Below are 21250 nucleotides of genomic sequence, written 5' to 3'. Positions count from 1 at the left end.
TCCAGCATGTACCAATGATGATTCTAGGAGCTTGGGGTCTATCAATGAAAGCAGACAGACAAAAATTCCTGCCTTCATGAGACTTATATTCTAGTGAGAGAACATGGAAATACGTGCAGTATAATAGGAGTTGATACTTGCTATAGGACAGTGAAAAATAGAGCAGAGTAAGGGGAATCAGGATTTTTAGACAGTAGAGCTGTGGTAGTGGTGAAGGTTGCATTTTTGAGCAGGGAGTATGGTCAAGTAGGACTCAGTGAGAGAAAGGTGGGGCAAGGCTTGAAGGAGGTAAGTGAGTTATCACAAAGACATCTGAGGACAGTGTTCTAAGAAGAGGGAGCAGGCAGTGCCAAAGCCCCAAATATAGTTAAAACTGAGTTCAGGCTATGCTGTCATAGGAATTAGTGTGGTGGTGGTGGGGCTACAGGATCACAGAACAGGAACCCCATCAGGCGCTCGAAAGGAGATGATGAATGGACAGTTCTCTCAGATCTACCATTCCCTTAGATCCACCAGCTGAGAAGTGAGAGTGGGAGCTCACCTGCTGACCTTACCCAACTGAGCAGGTGTGTCCTCCATGTGTTCTCTTAGAGGGGCACTGCATCTCTAAAAGTAGTCATCTCACAGCTTGAGGACTCAGCTCCAACCTTCAGCCTCTCCTGCGTCCTGCCTCTCCTTGGAAGCAGGCGCACGAGCTGGGCCATGGAACACCTTTTCTCTCAAACACTCTACCACAGCTCACACCTTGCAGAGGAATTTTTCAGCCAAGAATTTTTCTTAACATTATTTCAGAAGTCAAAGCACTGACTAGATAGAAATAAACATTCTGTAAACTTTCAATCTATTCTATGAAACTCAGAACTTTCTCTGGAACCCTTCCCTAGCCTATCTAGAAAGGGCTATCTACTCCCTTCTCCCAGCCAGGTTGCTACCTTGTCCATAGTCTTGTTCTTGCACCCAGCAGGCTACGTTTTAGTTGATTTGCTTGTGGGTCTATTTTCCTTCTAGACTGCTCAGTCCCTGAGGGTTAGGACAGAGTCTCACTCATGTGTGTGTCTCTTGAACAGAGCAGAGAGTTGGAGGCTACTGCAACACAAGGCTAGATTGAATTGAACTGAATTCAGAACCCACGCTGTGTGACCTTGGGAATATTATTTCAACTCTTTAGGTTTCTTTCGGTTACCTCATCTGTAAAATGGGATTAAAAATACTATATTTAATCAGTTTTAAGATGCACCTTTTATTTTCATTCCATGTCCTAACCATGTCTACAGTTAGGATGTATCTTTTTTTTTTTAAAGCATTTTTATTTATTTTTTATTTTTTTAAAGATTTTATTTATTTATTTGACAGACAGAGATCACAAGTAGGAGAGAGGCAGGCAGAGAGAGAGGAAGGGAAGTAGGCTCCCTGCTGAGCAGAGAGCCCGATGTAGGGCTCGATCCCAGGACCCCGAGATCATGACCTGAGCCAAGGGCAGAGGCTTTAACACACTGAGCCACCCAGGCAACCCTTTAAAGCATTTAAAAAAAAAGATTTTGTTTATTTATTTTAGAGAAAGTGAGCAAGCAGGGGAAGAGGAGAGGGAGAGAGAATCTGAAGCAGACTGTGTCCAGTGTGGAATCTGATGTAGGGCTCGATCCCATGAAGGGGCGACCATGACCTCAGCAGAAACCAACAGTCAGATGGTTAACTGACTGAGCCATCTAGGTGCCTCTACCGTTAGGATGTATCTTACCATCAGTGCCATCTCACAATTTAATTGACACATTTCTCCTTTCTTGGTGACACATGGAGTGCATCTTACAATCAATGACAACCTAGATTCACTGAAAAGGGTAGAAACCATCTCACAGGCTGTTGTGAGGATTCAGGAATTATGGATCAAAAAGCCTTCAATCAGGGGCACCTGGGTGGTAAGTCGATTGAGCACCCAACTCTTGGTTTCTGGTCAGTTCATAGTCTCAGGGTCCTGAGATTGAGCCCCGCATCGGGCTCTGTGCTCAGCATGGAGTCTGCTTGAGACTCTCTCTCTCCCACTGCCCCTCACCCCACTGCAGGCTCTCTTTCTCTCTCAAATAAGTAAATAAATCTTAAAAAAAGAAAAAGCCCTCAGATCATAAACTGCTCTCTGCTCTTGTTAGACACTGTGGGTCACCCCACCTTCCACTCTTCTTTCTGTACACTTTTTTTTTTTTTTTTGAAAGCAAATCCCTGTTGCATTCTCTACTTGGTGACTGTTCAGAAAAGTACTGAGGGGCCCAAAGCTGGGCTGTAACCTGACTTGACTGGAAAGAGTTCTGTTCCGCAGTTGCGCTTAGTTGAATGAAGTATCTGTATGAAATGTCCCAGATTTTGCTAACAGCTTAGGAACTTAGGGAAAGAAAATAGAACTAATGATATCCAGAATATTAGTGTTTATACTTTTAGTGTTTATGGTTTCTGTGAAATTAGTGGCATTTTATTCCAAGAGTATAATCGTTTAAGTTTCATGCTGATATTTTCAAGCTGGAGCATTTTCCATAGACCTAGTGTAAGTCATCACTCATTCATTCAATTCATAATCTACTGAACACCTACTACGTGCCAGACAGCAGGGCAATGGAGTGTTGGTCAGACCTGAGAGACTTCCCAGATCTGCCCTTTACTTGGTCTGGGGCTGTAAGCAAGGTTTAAACTCTGTTTTTATTGTGTAAAGGAAAGACTAATTCCTGCCTGCCACGAACTGAATGTCTGTTTCACAAATTTCCTATGTTGAAACCGTTTTAAATATGGGGCCTCTGGGAGGTAATTGGGACTGGATGTGGTCATGAGGGTGGATGAGAGCCCTTAAGAATCACAAGAGAGCTGGCGTTTTCTCTAATGGGAGGAGACAGTGAGAAGCTGGCAGTCTACAACCTGGAAGAGGGCCCGCCCTAGGACCCCACCTGAATCTCAGACATCTAGCCTCCAGAACAGTGAGAAATAATTTCTGGTGTTTATCAGGCACCCAGTCCATGGCTGTAGCAGCTTGAACTATGATCTGCCAGACAGACATCGTTGGGATCAAATGAGGTAGCATTTGAAACTCCTGCAGCATGATGCCTGGTGCAAAGATCTGTGGAAAGCTACAACAATCATATGTCCTGGCACAGAAAACTCTGTTACAACTCAACTCTTACAGGGTTTGGGAATGATGTAATTCCAATTTGCATTTATATTAACATCCATCTATCTGTTTAACATTTATCTGGCTCTTACTAAGAGGCGGACCTGGTGCTAGTGGTTCTCTTGGCAGTAAATGCGAGGGGAGCTTGGCGTCAAGACGTTTCACATGGGCTGGAGTGACTGGGCAATGGGCCTTGCTCTCCCTATTGCTGCTGTCATTCCATTTGGTAAACTAATCTGACAGTCCCCCAGGACGGCTCTAAGACAGCCAACGCACATGGCTTTAAAGTGCCTGAAATCATGCACTCTTCTTTGAGTCACAGTTCACCAACGCCTATTGCATGCCGAGGCACTATGCTAGGTGTTGGGATTATAGCACTGAAATAAGGAAACCAAGGGTACTTACGGAATTTAGAGGAAAGACAAATATAGAAGAAATTGTTATCAGTATGACACATCTTAAAAAGCTGGTGGGAAGATAATCCATGAGAGTAACAGTGAAGAGAAGTGGAACACGGGTTGGGGAAGCTTCCAGAAGGAGGTGCTGTCTGATCTACGACTGGCAAAATGAGCAGGTCACAGTCAGGGGGAATACCCATGTAGGGGCTCTGAAGGTGAATCAGCATGTGGTGAATCTGAAGCAGGTGGTGACTCTGAAGGAAGACCAATGTCGTAGCTGGCCCAAGATGAGAGGCCAGTCCTGGAGGGTCCTGCAGGCTTATGAAGCACACTTTCTCTTCCTCACAGCAATGAGGGGCCACTCAAGGATTTTATACAGGATAGTGAGATGATCAGATCTGCATTGAAAACATCTTTCTGGATATAAAGTGGAAAGTGGACTGGGCAGGAGACAGTGCCAAGACCCCAGGTAGTGGGCTGAGGTAGTGATCCTGATGATTAGGATATAACCAGGGTGGTGGCGGTGGGATAGATAGAAGTTCCAGATATTTACTTTAGCCAGTGTCTCCCTCACCATAATCCTAAGCAATGCTTTCCAAGCTTTATCACCAGAACAAACCAGGTTTTTTTTTTTTTTCTTTAAAGGAAAGCTTCTAAAAACATAACAAATGTCTGATTGAAAACAGGATGAAACTAGAAGTTTTGGCCTCTTCCACTTCAACTGTATAAGTAGCTCAAAGGCCCCTAAGAAGAACCCTGAGGCTCCTTAAATCAGAGCATGAGAATTCTCTATCTAGTACATTAGTTCCCAAGCACTTTAAAATGAAGAAACCTTTCTCTTACTGATGTCACAACACCCCCACTCCCACCTCCAATTCCCACGGGTGTCTATTTGCTTTCAAAATAAAAGCTTGACAGAAATTCTTCTTGACGCATTTTGGGAGAATTTAGCAAAGCCTCGTTGAGATAACTAGAGCTGCACCAGCTCTAGTGTTCTGAACTCTGATTACAGGACGCTATAGGATGGAATTGTGATTACTTTTCTCAAAGAGTAAGTAGGACCACTCAACAGAAATCATTTCTATAGATATTTATTGCATATGGTTTGAGGAGTAGACTCCTTTGTGTTCTCAGAGGTTGTTTATACTGACGATCAGGAGACAGTTCCTTAGAAGAAGGGAAATTTTCTTGCTAGAATGTCAACACATACATAACAAGGGAAAGTTCCCAGGAGGAAGTCAACAGCCCATTCAGAGAAGTATGTATATGGACCAAGAGCACCTTTGATGGGTGGAGAAACATTTCTTTTAATGGGAGGAGGAAAGGATGAGAACTTGCTGCTGGATACCATTTTTATATGTTAGCCACAGCTGGGGTTTTGATACAGAAGCAAGTGGGAAACCAAGTTGAAGTTGAACAATCAGACTTGATAGAAGTGTATAAATTGGGCAGGAAAGCATGAGAGGAACTTGGCCATGATAGTTATTCCTAGACCGTCAGTGGAAGACCATCTGGGATGATGCTAGGGAAGATGTTGGATGAGGAAGGAGATGTGAGAAGCATGCAGGCTGCTAGACTGACCGCTGGATGATGGTCCTGAGAGCCAGCAAGGTCCACAGCTCCAATCGCCAGCCCAGAAGTGAAGCCACGAACTGCCCTTTCCCTTCCCACAGTCCCATTTTCAGTGGTTGTAACATTGCCTGAGTGCCACTGGAAAGGGCCTCTCTCCTTCATTTGTTCTCCATCTGCTCTCTCTTCTCATCTGGGTCCTGTTACTTATTAATATGCTTCTTCAATGCCCCAAATACTGTGCTTAGTGCTGAAGAAAAGATGAGTAAGGTAGCATCTCTTCTCACACAACTATATGAGTCTAGTAGGTGAGACAACATTGTAAGCAAATCAACTATATTTAGTTTATTAAATACAACAGTAGAAGCATTACAGTCTGTAGAGGAAACCAAGGGCTGCCCACTCTAAATGGTGTGACAGTCTCCCACAGTCACCCACTTCTATTGGACTGGCCAGATCTCGTGCTCTATAAGATCATAAATAGCTTCCGAGCATTGCCAGGGGTTAAGCCACAGAGCCAAAGGGAAGGTTTTATAACCCAAGTTCTGGGCAATAACTTTTATAGTTGGAATTTCCTCTGTCTTTAGGAACTTCTATCACCTCTAATCAGAGCGGGGTTTGTTATTTGATACAAGCTCCAGAGAAATATTAGTCCTCTAGGCCCTGCATCATGGCCATACATTTGGTGGGTGTACTTCTTGTCTTGAATCAAAGGTTAGAAATGATAAACAAAACCTACAAACAGGCTTATGTTGCTGATAGTATTTCATCATTGAGTTTTAGGCATAACTGTGACTGGCAGTGGGATAATTAGGTAAGACCAATACTTGATTTCTATCAAATTTGCCAAAAGAAAGCAGGTATTAGATTTTGGAAGAATGCCCTGCAGACTGGTAATTTGGGGGTAGTGGGGAGCTAGATTTCCTATTTTACAAACGAATGAGCATCCTAAGGGAACCAAGTTGTCGTGAAGTTAATCAGAGTAGACTGTTTGGCAAGGAAGAGGCTCATTGCCTAGGACAGATTTAGATCAATTCTGGCAGGAAGGAATATCCACAAGGGGCCGTTTTCAATTTCATTTAATCCGTTAGAGAAGATGGAGTTACCAACATCAAGTGGGGTAGATATGGAATCTATAAAATAGGGAGAGAAATATGTATTTGAGTGAAGTAATTTGTTTGATAATCCACAGAGATGTGGGCTTTTATATTTTCATGGTAAAGCCACAAATTTCATGATTTCTTTAAACTGGCTCTCTGCTAGTCTCTCACTCCAAAGTTTCTCATTGGGATTTATGACTTTTCTTTGGTCTCTTTCTCTCCTTTTGTTGTTTTCAAAGTGATATATTTAATAAATAACTCTTTTGGTGACTTTAAATAGTTTTCAGTAATGTTATTTTGATAAAACTGTTAAAAGTTTTTTTTTTCATTTTTATTTTTCTCTTCTGTCAATCTTTTTTAGACATACAACATAAAAATACCTGTCATGTATTTTTCCCCCCCAGGTAAAGATGCCTTAGTCTATTACTTGATAGTATGAGGTTCAAGAGGAGGAGGAAGTCAAAAGGAAATGAACAGCTCTTGAGTGCCCGCCAATGGTCAGGCAGCAGAATGGGCACTTCTCATATGCTGGCAGTGAATACTAAGAGCTCCGTGAATTTGTTAAGTCTCTCCATTTTACAGATTAAACAAGTGAAGTTCATGGATACTGACCATGGCTACCTAGTGGGTAAATGGCAGAGTCAGGACTGAACCCATATCTGTCTCTGATTACCTGCTCCCTATCCCGCGTGCATATCTGTCTCTGATTACCTGCTCCCTATCCCGCGTGTTCTGTCTGTAGCTCTCCCTCCCACAGACCTTCAGATACAAGCACTGGCAGCCATTTCTAAGGAGACCTCTCTGAGTTCTGCCGATAAAGGGTAATTTTGGTTTCCTCAAAGATCGCAAGCCCTATCATTTGTACTGTAGCCCAGTGATAAGTGTTTCCTGGATGCTCAGGTCTGTTTGTTAATTATTATTTTCAAAAATAATACACTGTGCTGACAGTTGTTGACAAAGCTCCTTCACATTTGTTATTCAGTCTTCATGGTAGTCCCATGGAATAAGCAATTCTATTCCCTTTGATTTACACTGAGACCAAGAGAAGATGATGAAGATGATAATAATATAAATTGAGATAATTTACTGAATTACTACTATAAGCCATGACATAGGAACATGACATCATTACAAAAATTTGCAGCAACTCTATGAAGTTGGATATAAATGATCCGTAAATGATAAAACTGGGCTTTTAAGAATTGACATGACTTAAAGGTCCCACAGCTATAACTGGTTGAGTCAATATTCAAACTAAGGTCTTCTGGCTGCAGTCCTTGGCCATCTCCTCTCCATCACAGTGAACATGAACACGACACTGGGGAACATTTATGGTGCACTGACACTCACTCCTTGCCAGCAGTTTTCTTCACATAAATGTCATGCATGGATGAGCCTGTGATGTCCAGGAAGCTGCCATTTACCCTTACCTACTTGGGGAATTGTCAGATGGTGAGGATACTAGTAGAGACATTCAGTTCGCTGAAACCTCTGAAAGAAGCCTGAGCTACAAACACCAGGCTGTAACTGGCAATCACTCCTAAGCCTATCATGATCGTTATTTGAATAATGAGAAGAATGCTTAAAGAGCAGGGCAAAATATGGGGTTTAGTCAGTTTATTTTTACTATTGTGCCAATACAATTATTTCACACTGTTTCTATGCAAATGAGTGCACAGCTTAGTACTATCTGGGCTTTCAGTACACTGAAATAAATAAGGAAAATAAAAAGGACAACTTGGGGCGCCTGGGTGGCTCAGTGGGTTGGGCCGCTGCCTTCGGCTCAGGTCATGATTTCAGGGTCCTGGGATCGAGTCCTGCATAGGGCTCTCTGCTCAGCAGGGATCCTGCTTCCCTCTCTCTCTCTCTCTGCCTGCCTCTCCATCTGCTTGTGATCTCTCTCTGTCAAATAAATAAATAAAATCTTTAAAAAAAAAAAAAAGGACAACTTGGTGAGGTATAAATAGGCTTTTCCTTTTCTCCAAAAACTATCACATTCTTTCATGTCTCTCTTTATCCTAATCAGAAATCAAGTTTAAACTAACACAGACCACATCTGTAGAGCAAACTCCGGTTCTTCACACTTCCTATGTATCTTATTAATCTGTGTTTGGTCTGTGGAACCCAGATGGTAGGTTACTCCCTCCACATGGGGAACTGGCAGTAATATCCCCCACGTCCCAATTCTTTACTACTGGGTTTCACTTTGAAAATTTTAAAAGTTCTTTGATCGTCCCCTTACATAAGCTGTGAGAAGTCCCTTAAATAAAATCAAAAGGAGTTTAGTTTTCTTGTGATGTAGTTTCTTAATAAAGAAAACCACTTAGTATTAATATAGTGGTAAGTAAGGATTTTGAAAATTCTTACTTCACCTTATCTGCTTTCTGTATTCTAAGAATCGCAGAATAAATTGTAAAATACAACATTTGGTAAAACCGGGCGAGGGCACTGGGGAATAACAATTATATTAAGAGTTACTTTTATTTAGCCACTATTACGTGATGGGCTTTCCGCAAAGCAGTTCATAGCTATTACTTCAAGTTCTCACAAGAACCCTAAAAGGAGGTGGGTTTTTATTATTATCCTTGTTTTATAAAAGAGGAAATTAAAGTCTAGAGAGATTGCTCGGCTTGAGTCAAGATTCATCAGATCAAAAATGAAAGCTTATCTGTATTATAGAATCACTGTGAGGATGAAATGAGATGGTTTACCAAAGGCTTGGCATGATGCAAAGGCTGCTGTTTAAATTAATACTCATCTTATCTTGATCCCCCTTTCAATATTACCCTCAAGCATTTACCATCTCCATATTTGGGTTCTTGAAATACTGTCTGAAAGAAAACTGACAGTGACATGATTCACTGTTTTGACTTAATTATCAAACAGCAGATATTTGGTCTGTTGGCCAGAATTTGTTGGTTGCTCACCATGGACATATCCCAGCATATTCTTGGAAATTAGTAAGACAGTCCTAATTATTTGCATGTTTCGGGGTTTTCTGTGATAAAACCATTGGCAGATAAGTCCATGTCAGTTACAGCAAAGTTAAGATGTACAATTGTCCTCTTGTGACAAGCTCAGGTGTTAGTTTGCAAATCTTTTTTTAAACTTCTATGTGTTTTTAAAACAAAATATAAAGTTCAATAGGTGAAAATTGTGAACATTTTCAAGAGTCCTGAGACACTGGAATGGCGTTCAGAAAGTCTAGGTCTCAGTCAAAACTCTCTCCCTCATCATCTGTGTGGTCTTGCTTACTCCGCTCATTGCTTTTCAAGGTTGTTACTTGTACATTGAAGATGCTGTACACCAGGATCTAAGTTCTCTTTTTTAAACCTGACATGATAAGCCAGAATCCCCTGGGGAAATTCTGCTCTTTAGCCAGTAGTATTAGGGGAAGTGAGGAAACAAGCCTGCTACCAGTGCTTCTGGACCTTTATTTACTGAGGTACCTAACTTCCCATCCACTGGGGGGAAAAATCTTTTAATGTTTGCATTAATTATTAGTAGTCCTACCTGCATTAATTATTAGTGTGTTATCTACTTGTTTTGAGAGGATTGATTATCCTCCCACAAGAATTAAATAAAATAGCTCCATTTGTCATAATGCCTCCTCGTGTCTCCCCTTCATCATCATCGTTGTGCTAGCCAAGAAAGAGGGCAACTGGCCACAAACACAAGAACAATTAACTTTCTTCTGAATCGACTGGATCAAGGAAAGAGAATGGACAAAACATGTTTCAGTCATAGTCTACAAGAAATTTCACATCAAGTTGCCATTGCACTTCACACAGACTCTAATCTAAGGAATTTGTGTAATTATCAGAATTGTGCGGTTGACTGTTTCTCCCACTGGCTTGTGAGCTCCTTGAGGGCAGGGACTTAATGACTATAGCATCACCAATAACTAGTATAGTTCCTGGCACAGATCCCTCATTATAGAATAATTAAATGAACCATCTCTAGCTATTATTTGATCTTGAGACTATGAACCCGACGTCACCTTCAGTACTCGGTTGCATCCCAGGTTCTATTACTATGATTGTGCTGACGATTCAGTTCAGATGGTAATCTGAAGCCTTTAGAATGCTTGACAGCTACATCCCTAACTCATCTCTCAAAACGGTTACTCAGCAGGTGAATCAAAGACATTATACCTCCTCTTCTCTCTACTTCTACCTTCTCTCTAACTTTGGAGTTCTATAAAACACTGATTTGCAAACAGAAATTGTAGAAGAAAAAGACAGACACTATATTATAACAGGGTCTTTATGAAGTCCTTGTGTAATTTTAAACTACATTAACTCTGGTTGGGAATATGATAGACACAACCTATAAATCATATTTGAAAGCAACCCAAATTTTCTAAGAACTGGTAGGGATTTCTGCTCAACGTAGAGTACACAGTAGCACATTTCCCAGAGTGTTCTGTCACTAAGTAACTCTTCAAAGGCTGGATTAAACATTGTTTGTTTACTACAGGGTCCTTCAGAACCTACAATGTAATTATCTGCACAGTGAATCTATAAGAAGGATATATAATACCCAATTGGGTCACAAACATTTGTACCAACTGATTTTGAAGAGCACTTCTTACAAAATGCTGGTGTAGTGCAACTCCGACACTGCAGGTAGGACTACTACAGAATGGTTTACCAAGTAAGGAAACTTCTTCAAGGATATTCAAATATAGTACTTAATATAAAGCAAGAAGTAGATTTCAGGCAGTCTGATTACCAGTCCTAAAAAGTCTACCTGTTTTCCCTATGCCACACTGCAGGCCTCTAGTGGCCAATGAGAAAAATTTCTGCAGCAGCAACACTGTCCCTCTGCTTAAAGAACCTTGTTGGCCCAATAATCACTGGTCCTTTTAAAGCAATGGGTTGCAATCACTGACATACTTTTTATGTATTAATTTATTGAGACACTTTCGATTTCTAGTAAAAAATGATTTTCCTAGAAAATATAATTTCCCAGAGTAAGATTATACAACAGAAGTATGGCTTAAAATTCACATTCTAGGCATTATATAATAACAGAAGGATAATTGCTCAGCTATTGAATGGAAACATCTGGTTAAAAAAACAAAAACAGAGGTACAATGACAAAGGATGATGAAGATAGAGGCATGAGGACCATTTTCCAAATAGGTCAGCAGCTTTCTGCCCTGTTTATGGGTGCTTGTCCTGAAGGCAAAGTTCCTACAGACTTGTCTGGATTTCCTTCCTCCTTTCTGCCTATTTTTGATCCTAGTCTCATTTTTCAAAGTCTAACTCCTTTTTGATTTTCTCCTACCAAGTCTTTTCTGACAATTTCTGTGCCATTTCACTGTCCTCCACATTCCTTACTGATCTCAGTTAGCTGAAAGGCCAAGTGATAGAATTGGAAGAGCTAAGCAGACTAGACTTGAATTCTGCTCTGCCTGTATTTGACCACCTGGGGAACTTCGTAGTATTCCTGTGAAGACATACACACACACACACGCACACACACACACACACACACACACCTCACTCATATATAATGCTTAGCACAGTGCCTAGCACAAAAGTGTTAAAGCAATAATTATTTTTCTAATTCTTCTTGTATATTAGATCAATCTGCCCAACTTGATTAAAAGCTAAGGGCAAGAGGTATGACACACATGCACCTTTTTTTCTTTCTCTCTCACTCTCCACAATGCCAGGAACATTCTTTCATTCAAAAACAGTATGTTAAAATGCCTCTTAATAAGTGATGAATATCTCACTGTAGGTGTTTGCAATTTATTTTATCTTATGGAAATGCTTATATGAGAGCAAATGAAATACACAATGCAAATTTCTGAAAACTGTGCCTAAGCAATAAGTAAATACTGTTATTATCACCACTCTAAATACATAAATTTGTTTCACTACTGTGCTAATACTTGAAAAGAACTCTTTATCTTAACTCCATCTTGAAGGCCAGTGATTTTTGCCCGTATTGGGCAAAATTGGAACAGAAAATCCAATTGGAAACTATTACCTCTTAGAAATGGAAACAAAGGAGACAAAAACAGGAATGAGTCATCTGATTCTTACATTTTGGATGACTCACTGCAGGCCTGGAGTAAACAGGTATGACAAAGCTCAGTATTGACAACCTCAAATGGGAGGCATAAGGATAAGTCACATCTAAGTGGATCTGAAAGTAGAATATTTACTTGACCTCATCAAATCACTGGTTTTCTTTGTAGTGGCCCCATGGACTTAGAGCTCACATTTTTATGTAAGTTCTTTTTAACCTTCTATTTGAGGCTACTTTGTCCAGAAGCAGCAACGCAGTGAAAAGGATATTGAAGAAAGAGCTGGAAAACTGAAAATCTGGTTTGTCTCTATCATGTATTAATGGGAAGATTCTGGCCTTTCTGTGCCTTGATTTTCTCAACTATAAAATGTTATTTCATCCAAAGAACATTAAGTATTTTCCAAGTGCTAAGTATTCACTGTTCTAGGTACTGTGGTGTTGGCATTAAAGGGTAAGCAAGGCAATCTAATGGGAAGACAAAAAAGTAAATCAATGATTAGAGTACTTAAGAGGTTTAAGCAGAACCTCTATCATCATCTACCTTTCATGCTTCCTTTATTTATTAATGAGAAAACCAAACCAGAAAGAGTTAAATTGCTTGCCATTGTCACAAAGGAATAATATTGGTTTTCACAACATCCTAGTTTCAAGTGTGATCATGAGAGTCATTCAAAGATACGAAATACAGATTTTTCTTTCTTTGAGGAATAGTATTCCTGAAAAGTCATTGATAAGTTTCAAAAAAAAATCTATTTTTAGTTGAGTATAACAAATAGCTATTAAAAGATTTCTACTCCCTGTTTTTTGTTTTGAATTTGATTTGTCTAAAGAATGAGGTATATTGAAATTCTCTAGATAGTCTCTGAAGGCCATTATAAATCACAGGGTTGTTTCTCTCAGAAATCTTACATGAGGGGTTACATGGCACTTAGAACAGTACAGAAAACAGATTTATGGATTTGGAATCAGAACAAAAGTATAAAACAATAATGGCCACCATACTGAGTGTTTGTTATACGTCAGACCCTTTACATGTATTAATTCATTGTATCCCCAAAACATTTTATCCCCATTTTACACCTGAGGATATTTAGGATCAGGGTGGTGAAGTGACTTGCCTAGGTCCACAACAAGAGACTCCGGATGAGTTGTTGATTTGAGATGCAAACTCTGTTATATGTTGATCTTTTTAGGATAGGATGCACTGTGGAGGGTAGAGAGGGTCAAACCCAAGATACTTCTTTTCATTCTTATGAGCCAGGCAACAAGAGAGGGGTGAAGGAGTGAACAGAGGGCATGGAAGGACTTGGCCAAGCCCATCACAGAAATTCATTCTGTCTGAAAAATTCTTCAAGCTGTAGGAGAGCAGGGCCATCTGTTTAAACAGGACAGCTCTGTGGGAATAGCTTCATGAGGATATATTAAATAAGATCCAGACTTTCAAGCCATTCCCCTGTGAAAGTGGAGAATGAGCTAAACTTATTTTCCCTTGTCTGTTAGAAGAAGTTAAATCTACATCTGGTCACTTCACGTAGTCTTTTGTTCAAGCACTTAGTAGAGTGAATGGAACATGCTACTATCTTCTTGGTACTATTACCTGAAAACCTGTAACAGTCAAGTCTACTGAATGTGGGTCCCATCAGTCTAGAACCTTAAACTATACCCCCTTTAACTCATATGCCAATTATAAAAATCCACTGGGTAGCATGAGAAGTCTACACCCTTGGTGCAGAAGTAAAACTCTCAGATCCACTGTTTATTAACCTACAAAATGGGGATAAACATTCCTATTAATTCCTAGGATGCCTGTGATGGATCTAACAAGGTAACAGAAGCACTTTGGGAACTGCAAATGGTTATCCAAATGTGAAAGGATATCAATACTGTTATTACTATTGCTCCTTATTGCTATTTTTGGAATACTCAGGAAAACACATACTCTCATGAAAACACTTTCTTAATGTTTTAGGCCAATTTTCTTCATCATTTAAGTCTGAGGAACTTCTCCCTATAGGTAAAGAGTAATGGGGACAATGGGCAAGCCTACGCTTAAGTTAAATGACAGATGAGCGTTACATTTAAATAGGTATTTGTTGGTTTTGCTTTTTAAATAAATTAACTTATTTCTGTTTATTTGATTATCTTATTTAATCCAGGTAATTCTGTCCATAAATAATTGTTAACTGTGCAAGTTACTGTGCAAGAGGCCACAGAGCAACATAGGAAGAGCATTGAATTTTGAGAACAAAGTTATCTGGTTTGAATTTTACCTCTTCCCCTCAAGAACTTTCAAATCCATCTCCAGCAAGAATTGCCCAGTCCTCTTAAAAGGTGACCTTGAACAATTTGTGTATCATTTTGAGCCTCCTCTTCCTCATCTTTGAAATAGAAATTGCACCACGCACTCTGCCTACTCAAGGAATTCGTGAGGATTACATAAAATACTGAACCATACAAATGTTAAGGTATTGTTATTGGCAGAAGATAAGTGTGCACGTTATATTAATAAACTGGAATGATGGCTTCTTATATATAGTGAGAAGTATTACTGATGAATGGACTGAGGCTGTTTGCTGCATTCTCTTGCTGTAAAAAATTCTAGGTGAGAAGTTGATTATAGTCCGAAGGATGACAGAGATCGGTGTGGGATCAGAGGTGGATTTTAAGGGCTAATATCATTGATATGATTACCTGATATGTTGATCTTAATGTATCCATATTTCTTATTTAGCTTTTATAGTATCAAGTACCCATTTAAAAGTCATATTTTTAAAATACATATAATAACATGGAGAAATGATCACAGTATAACGCTAGGTAAATAAAAGGCAGAAGCAGAACTCTCCACATCGCTTATTCTAATTTTGTTTTACGTACATGTATAGATGAAAAGTGTATACACCAAAAAAAAAAAAAAAGCTTCCTTTTGAATGGTGGAATTATGAGTGAGTTTAATCTTTGTACGTTTCTCTATTTTCCTACTTTTCTATAGCGTTTTTCATGTTAAAAACTTCCTATTTCTAATAGGGAACCCTAGAACCTTCACTTAAACTTACTGTAAGATAGTCTTTTAGCATATTTTTAATATTCAAAAAGCAGGGGCCCTTTGAGCTTGAGATTATTTCTTATGAACAAGTTCCTTGAGGGAGGCATGGCAAGTAGAAACTAGGGAAAAGATGTTGAAAGGTCGGGGTGTGAGTCAGTGAGAGGAGATGCAGCATGACCACCTGCATAACTCACGAATTTACAAGAGAGCTGGAAATTGATGGAAAGCTCCAAGTCTAGAAGATCATATAAATCTCTTACCATACATAGAACCCAGAGGCTTCTAAGAAGAAAGCAGGATGATACAGACAAGTAGCAGACCAACCACCCCTTACTCAAGGCATTTGTATATCTGGCTCAGAACCCTGGAAACTACACATGCAATGAGGGTGTAAGAACACCCCAAACCAGAGGGTCTCCAGAGAACTCCAGGCCCACGCTCAATCACTGGAGGAATGTGTTTTACCACGCATGATGGACGGCCATGCAGCTTCTGCTCAAGCATCTGCTGAGGCGGGGAGCCAACTCACTCAGAGAGGCAACTTAGTTAGCTCTTTGCTGGTTAGATAAAATAGTTCTTCATTATTCTGAACCAACTTCTTTATTCCGATAACACAGAACAAGTCTATTGTCTCTTCTGCATGACAGTCATTCAAACACTTAACAACAGTGACACTAAGGACTTGAACTTGACTATTCTGATTTCAAAAGATTACTACTCCCATCACTTTATGGCATCACTAGGGCTTTCTGGTTCATTATTCTGCCAGATTAAATATTTCATGTGCCACCCAGTTGTATGACTTGAAAATAGTACGCTCTCCTGTTTTCCAGCTAATTGATTTGTTAGTCTAATCCAATTAATAGGTCTCTTTTTTTGTTTACTTTAAGAGTGCAAAATATATCATCACATTATTACAATCAATTTATGATCATAATTATATAACATGTGATTTATCCCAACAAAATGATTATAAAGGAGCAATTCCAAAATAGTCATTACTGCCTCCAATAGAAGTTAGATTCATATCTTAGGCATCTCTTTGGCATATAAATGCTCAAATTATTTATGACTGCAAGAGATGTAGCTACAAATATCTAATGCTGAGTTCATCAGAAGAGGGGCATAACTACTTATTTGGCGTGAATATAATCCAGGAACAACACAGAACACCTTTTTCATCTCAAAGTCAATTTTTATTATTAAAACTGCTCTGATGAATAACATAATCTCATTCTTTTATAGATCAGACCAACAATAACCCTGCATCTCCTCACAAAAACACAAAAATCAGTATCTTCCTTCACAGAAACATAAAACTTTTGAAGACCAAGGAAAATCTAATCTAATAAAGGTAACATTTTTTCCCCAGAAGAATAGATAATTTTCAATAAGTGGACATTTTATTATTTATCTATTTTCTGTCTTTTCTCATATTAACATCACCTTTTGCTAAAACGTAGGGACATTTTATTTGAAATGAGCAAACTGAACCCAGACATTGCATATCATTAGGTGCATTTGCATGGACAATGGATGAAAGTTTTCCCCTTAATATACAATGAATATATATGGTTCATTGCTGATGAAGCACAATTAAGTTTATAATCATGCTTGAAAGTAGTACAGCAAAGTGGAAAGATAAGATTTTAATGTGGGTGGATTTGGCTTGAATTCTATTTTTATTTCTTATTGTATTTGTGAACTTTTGAGTTTCAAGTTCCTTAGATGTAAAATAGTGTTAAAAACTACTCAAGTGGTTACTGTAATAATTAAATATGTTAATATATAAAAACACGTACCAGAGTCTGGCTTACGTTAGACATATTCATTTCCTTAGTTTAAACTCTTAAGCTAAACCTAGAGAAGATAATTCACTATGATTTCTTCACTATGGTCTTTTGAAAGCACAAAGTGACAAAATTAAAAATGGAGAAAGTACAGAGTCCTTTGACATCAAAAATGAAATTCAAATGGAAGTATCTGTCTTTTGTGGATATAGCTGCTATGTTAGCAGGTATTGATTTTAAAGATCATTTGCACATATTTCAAGCAATTTAAATTCTCTTTTCAGGTAATATTTTTTGGAAAAATATTCCTGTATATAAAGGTAAAGGCACAGAATTTATATCAAGTATATTTGATATGTAAAACTAAAAAAGTACAAATGTTGCCTGTAAGATATTTTTTGAAAAAAAAAGTAAAGATTTATTTGTAGGGTGCTTGGGTGGATCAGTTGGTTAAGCATCCGCTTGGTCATGATCCCGGAGTCCTGGGATCAAATTCCCACATGGGGCTCAGCAGGGAGTCTGCTTTTCCCTCTGAAACTCTCCGTTCTTGTGCTCTATTTTTCTCTCTCAAATAATAAAATAAATAAAATCTTAAAAAAATAAGAATAAAATTATTTATTTGAGAGAAAAAGAAAGCAGGAGAGAGTGCATGTAAGTGGAAGGAGGGGCAGAGGAAGAGAATCTCAAACAGACACCCCACTGGGCATGGAGCCCAGTGCAGGGCTTGATCTCACAACCCTTGAGATCATGACCTAAGCCAAAACCAAGAGTTGGACACTCAACTGAATGAGCCCTCCATGTGTCCCAAGACAATTTTTTTAAAGTGGGAAATGAATGCTTAAGGGTATCCAATATAGCCATACTCTGATTTTTTAAAAGCTTTTTTGTTTGTTTGTTTGCTGTGATCTGATAGTTTTTCCAATCACCTTTATAAGCCTATTTTCAGGTGGTCTCTATACATTGTCATGTTGCCCCGAATAAGCAAAACAATCACAGTATTATAGATTCACTTTATCCTGAACTGAATCAAACTCTTGTGATTCCAAAGGTGATGGATCAGCTGCTTCCTCTGCCATAAGAGCACACAATCTTGGCTACACTGCAATCAGGCAATCAGGAGATTGCCATGAAACTCAGAGTACATGATATACCTTCTAGATCAACACAGGTAAAAAGCAAATGCCCTGAGCTTCGCGTCTTGACACTCTTGAAGCAATTTCCAAAACCATGGGAATTCTGATAACACAGCTCAGAAAGCCCAACACATCTCTATAACCAGTGTACCTCCCAGAAAAAAAATACCATATCCAAAAGAAGTAAAGCTTCCAACTCATTTCTACATTTCAAGACTTGGTTGACTGCATATAACTGGCTGAACTGAAATTGTATCTGACAGCTCAACAACATGGCATTTGCAAGGGCAAGGTGGATATGCAGTGTGCAGCTTTAACTTTAAGAGTATAAGAAAGGACTTCCATTTCCAGGCAAGATGGGTGGAATAAAAGAAATCAGATTTCACTTCCTATCTCAAAAAATCTAAAGGAAGTAAAATCAGACAAACTGAAAAATACTGGTGTCCCAGACACTGGATATCATGCAATGAAGGACACTGATCTTTAGTAGATGGGAAATGAATGAGGTAAGTCCTATCATTGCCCTAGTTTACTGCCTTAAGAAAGTTTCCAGGCCACCAAGCAAGGAGAAGGACTCAGAAGGAGAATGCAGACTCTATAAGTTGAAGAGATGGAACTGAGAATGTGAGGAGACCAACACTCTAGAGTTTTTAGATAGGGTACTAGAGAGAAGAAGCTATGTAGAAAGAAAACTCAAGTGTTCAGCAGAGTACTGCACATGTATGTGTGAGGAAACTACCAGAGGCCAGGAAAAGAATCATTGGAAAGGGGGATCAGTACTTGGCAATTACAAAAGTTCTGGGAACAGTGCTGGTTCTCTTAAGCCAAACTGGAAAACTTCACAATTCATAGGGCACTGAGCAGTATACTGAGAAGGGTCTTGCCTCAGTAGTGGGACATAATTAGCCCTAGATTAAATGTTGCTCTGGTCCTACCTAAAAACATTAAAAGCAAGTCTTAAAAGGATCAGATAGTTGAACTGCATCCCATAATGCAGCTCAATATTTATAGGAATACAAAATTTTCTGGCCCCCAAAAGGTAAAATTCACAATATCTGGCATTCAGGCAAAGATTACCAAGCATACAAAGAAGTAGGAAAATATGACCTACACTGAACAGAAAAATTAACTAATCAAAACCAATCCAGAACTGATTAAGTGTTAGGATTAACAGAACAAAAAAATTAAAGCAGTAACTATAACATAACTGTATTCCAGATGGTGTAAAAAAAAAAGTAAGTTAGAGACATAAAAAAAATTAAAAAACAAAACAAACAAACAAAAAAAACCCCCCAAATTGAACATCTAATGTTGAAAACAGCAATGTGTGAGATGAAAAATACACTTGACAGAATTAACAGTGGATTAAGCACTGCAGAAGAAAAAATAATGGATACATATCCATATACATAGTAATACAAACTATCTAAAAGAAACAGAGAAAAAAAAGGTTAAAAAATGAGAAGAATATCAGTAAATTGTGGGACAATTCTAAGTGGCCTAATACATGTGCAATTGGAGTTCCTCCAAACCAAAAAAAAAAAAAAAAAAAAAAAAAAAAGGAGAGAAGAAGAGAGGGAGAAAAAGAAAAAAAAATTCTGAGGAAGTCACGGCAAATATTTTTCCAGATTTTTCTGAAAACTATAAACCCACAGATTTAAGAATTACAATGTGCTACAAGCATGAGAAATATGAAAACCACCAAGATATATCATAATCAAATAGCTCACACCAGTAATAAAGAGAAAATTTTTACACCACAAAGACACATTATGTAGAGAGAACAACAACAAAAAATGATGACAATGGACCTTTCATCAGAAATAATACAAGTAAGAGAAAAGTAGAGCAACATATTTAAAGTACAAGAAACAGTCAACTAACTTAGAATTCTATAAACAAAGAAAATATGTACCAAAAATAAAGGCAAAATAAAGATACTGTCCAACATAAGAAAGCTGAAAGAATTTATTAGCAGCTGGTGCATGCTGTAAGAATGGTTAAAAAAAAATCCTCCAGGTAGAAGGAAAATGAAATGGAAGACTGGAACTTCAAAAAAAGAAGTGCATTGGGAATGTTAACTATGTGGAGAGATAAGTAAGTTTTTTTCTTATTATTTAAACCTCTTTAAAACATAATTGACTAGTTAACCCAAAATACTAACAATGTGTCATGGAGTTTATTTGATATACATTTACATACATACAAACATATACATGCACACATATAAAATGTATGAGTATACTACAAAAGCCAGAGGCAGAAAACAGAACTATACTTCGTAAGATTCTAATGTTACACCTGAAGTAGAATATTGCTACTTAATAGTAATACTAGACTGAAATAAATTAGATATATTCTATAAACCCTAAAGCAGCCACTAAAACAACAAAAAGAGTTCTAGCTGATAGGTCAGCAAAGGAGATAAAATAGAGTTATAACAATTATTCAATAATTCTCAGGTGGAAAAAGAGAACTAAGAACAGTACCAAGATGATTAGACTTAAAACTAATCATGTTAATACTTAAACTAAATATAAAAGTTCTAAATACTTCAACTAAAAGACAGATATTATCAGAGTGGATGCAAAAGTAAAATCCAGGTATATGCTTTTTATAACATATTTTAAAGACACACCAAGGTTAACATTAAAAGGCTAGTGAAAAGCATAACATGCTAACACTGGACAAAAAAAAAAAAAGGCTGGGGTGGTTATATTAATATCAGAAAAAGTAGATTTCAGAGAAAAGAGTATTATCATCAATAAAGAAGGTAATTTTATAATGACAAAGGTGCAAACTCATAAAAAGGGCATAACAATCCTAAGTGACAATGCATGTAATAACGGAGCTTCAAAATATATAACACAAAAACGTGAACACTACCAAACTTGACTTATTCAGCAATTCTAGAATATTCCTCAAATAACAGCATAATACATTCTTTTAAAGTGCATATGATACACTTGCCAAACATCATCATAGTCTGGGCCATAAAACAAGTCTCAAGTATTCAAGTCA

The 21250-nt window shown here is 38.3% G+C and overlaps 1 protein-coding gene across 26 annotated transcripts in view; it reads right to left on the bottom strand.

Moving 5' to 3' along the window:
• DLG2 (discs large MAGUK scaffold protein 2) overlaps positions 1-21250 on the bottom strand; it is a 1980468-nt gene that overhangs the window by 77831 nt on the left and 1881387 nt on the right. The gene's annotated exons all lie outside the window — the stretch shown is intronic.

Source organism: Lontra canadensis, unplaced genomic scaffold, assembly GCF_010015895.1.
Source record: "Lontra canadensis isolate GAN:19392208 unplaced genomic scaffold, GSC_riverotter_1.0 scaffold7, whole genome shotgun sequence".
Classification (NCBI taxonomy): Eukaryota; Metazoa; Chordata; class Mammalia; order Carnivora; family Mustelidae; genus Lontra; species Lontra canadensis.
This window is presented reverse-complemented; position numbering and strand designations above follow the sequence as displayed.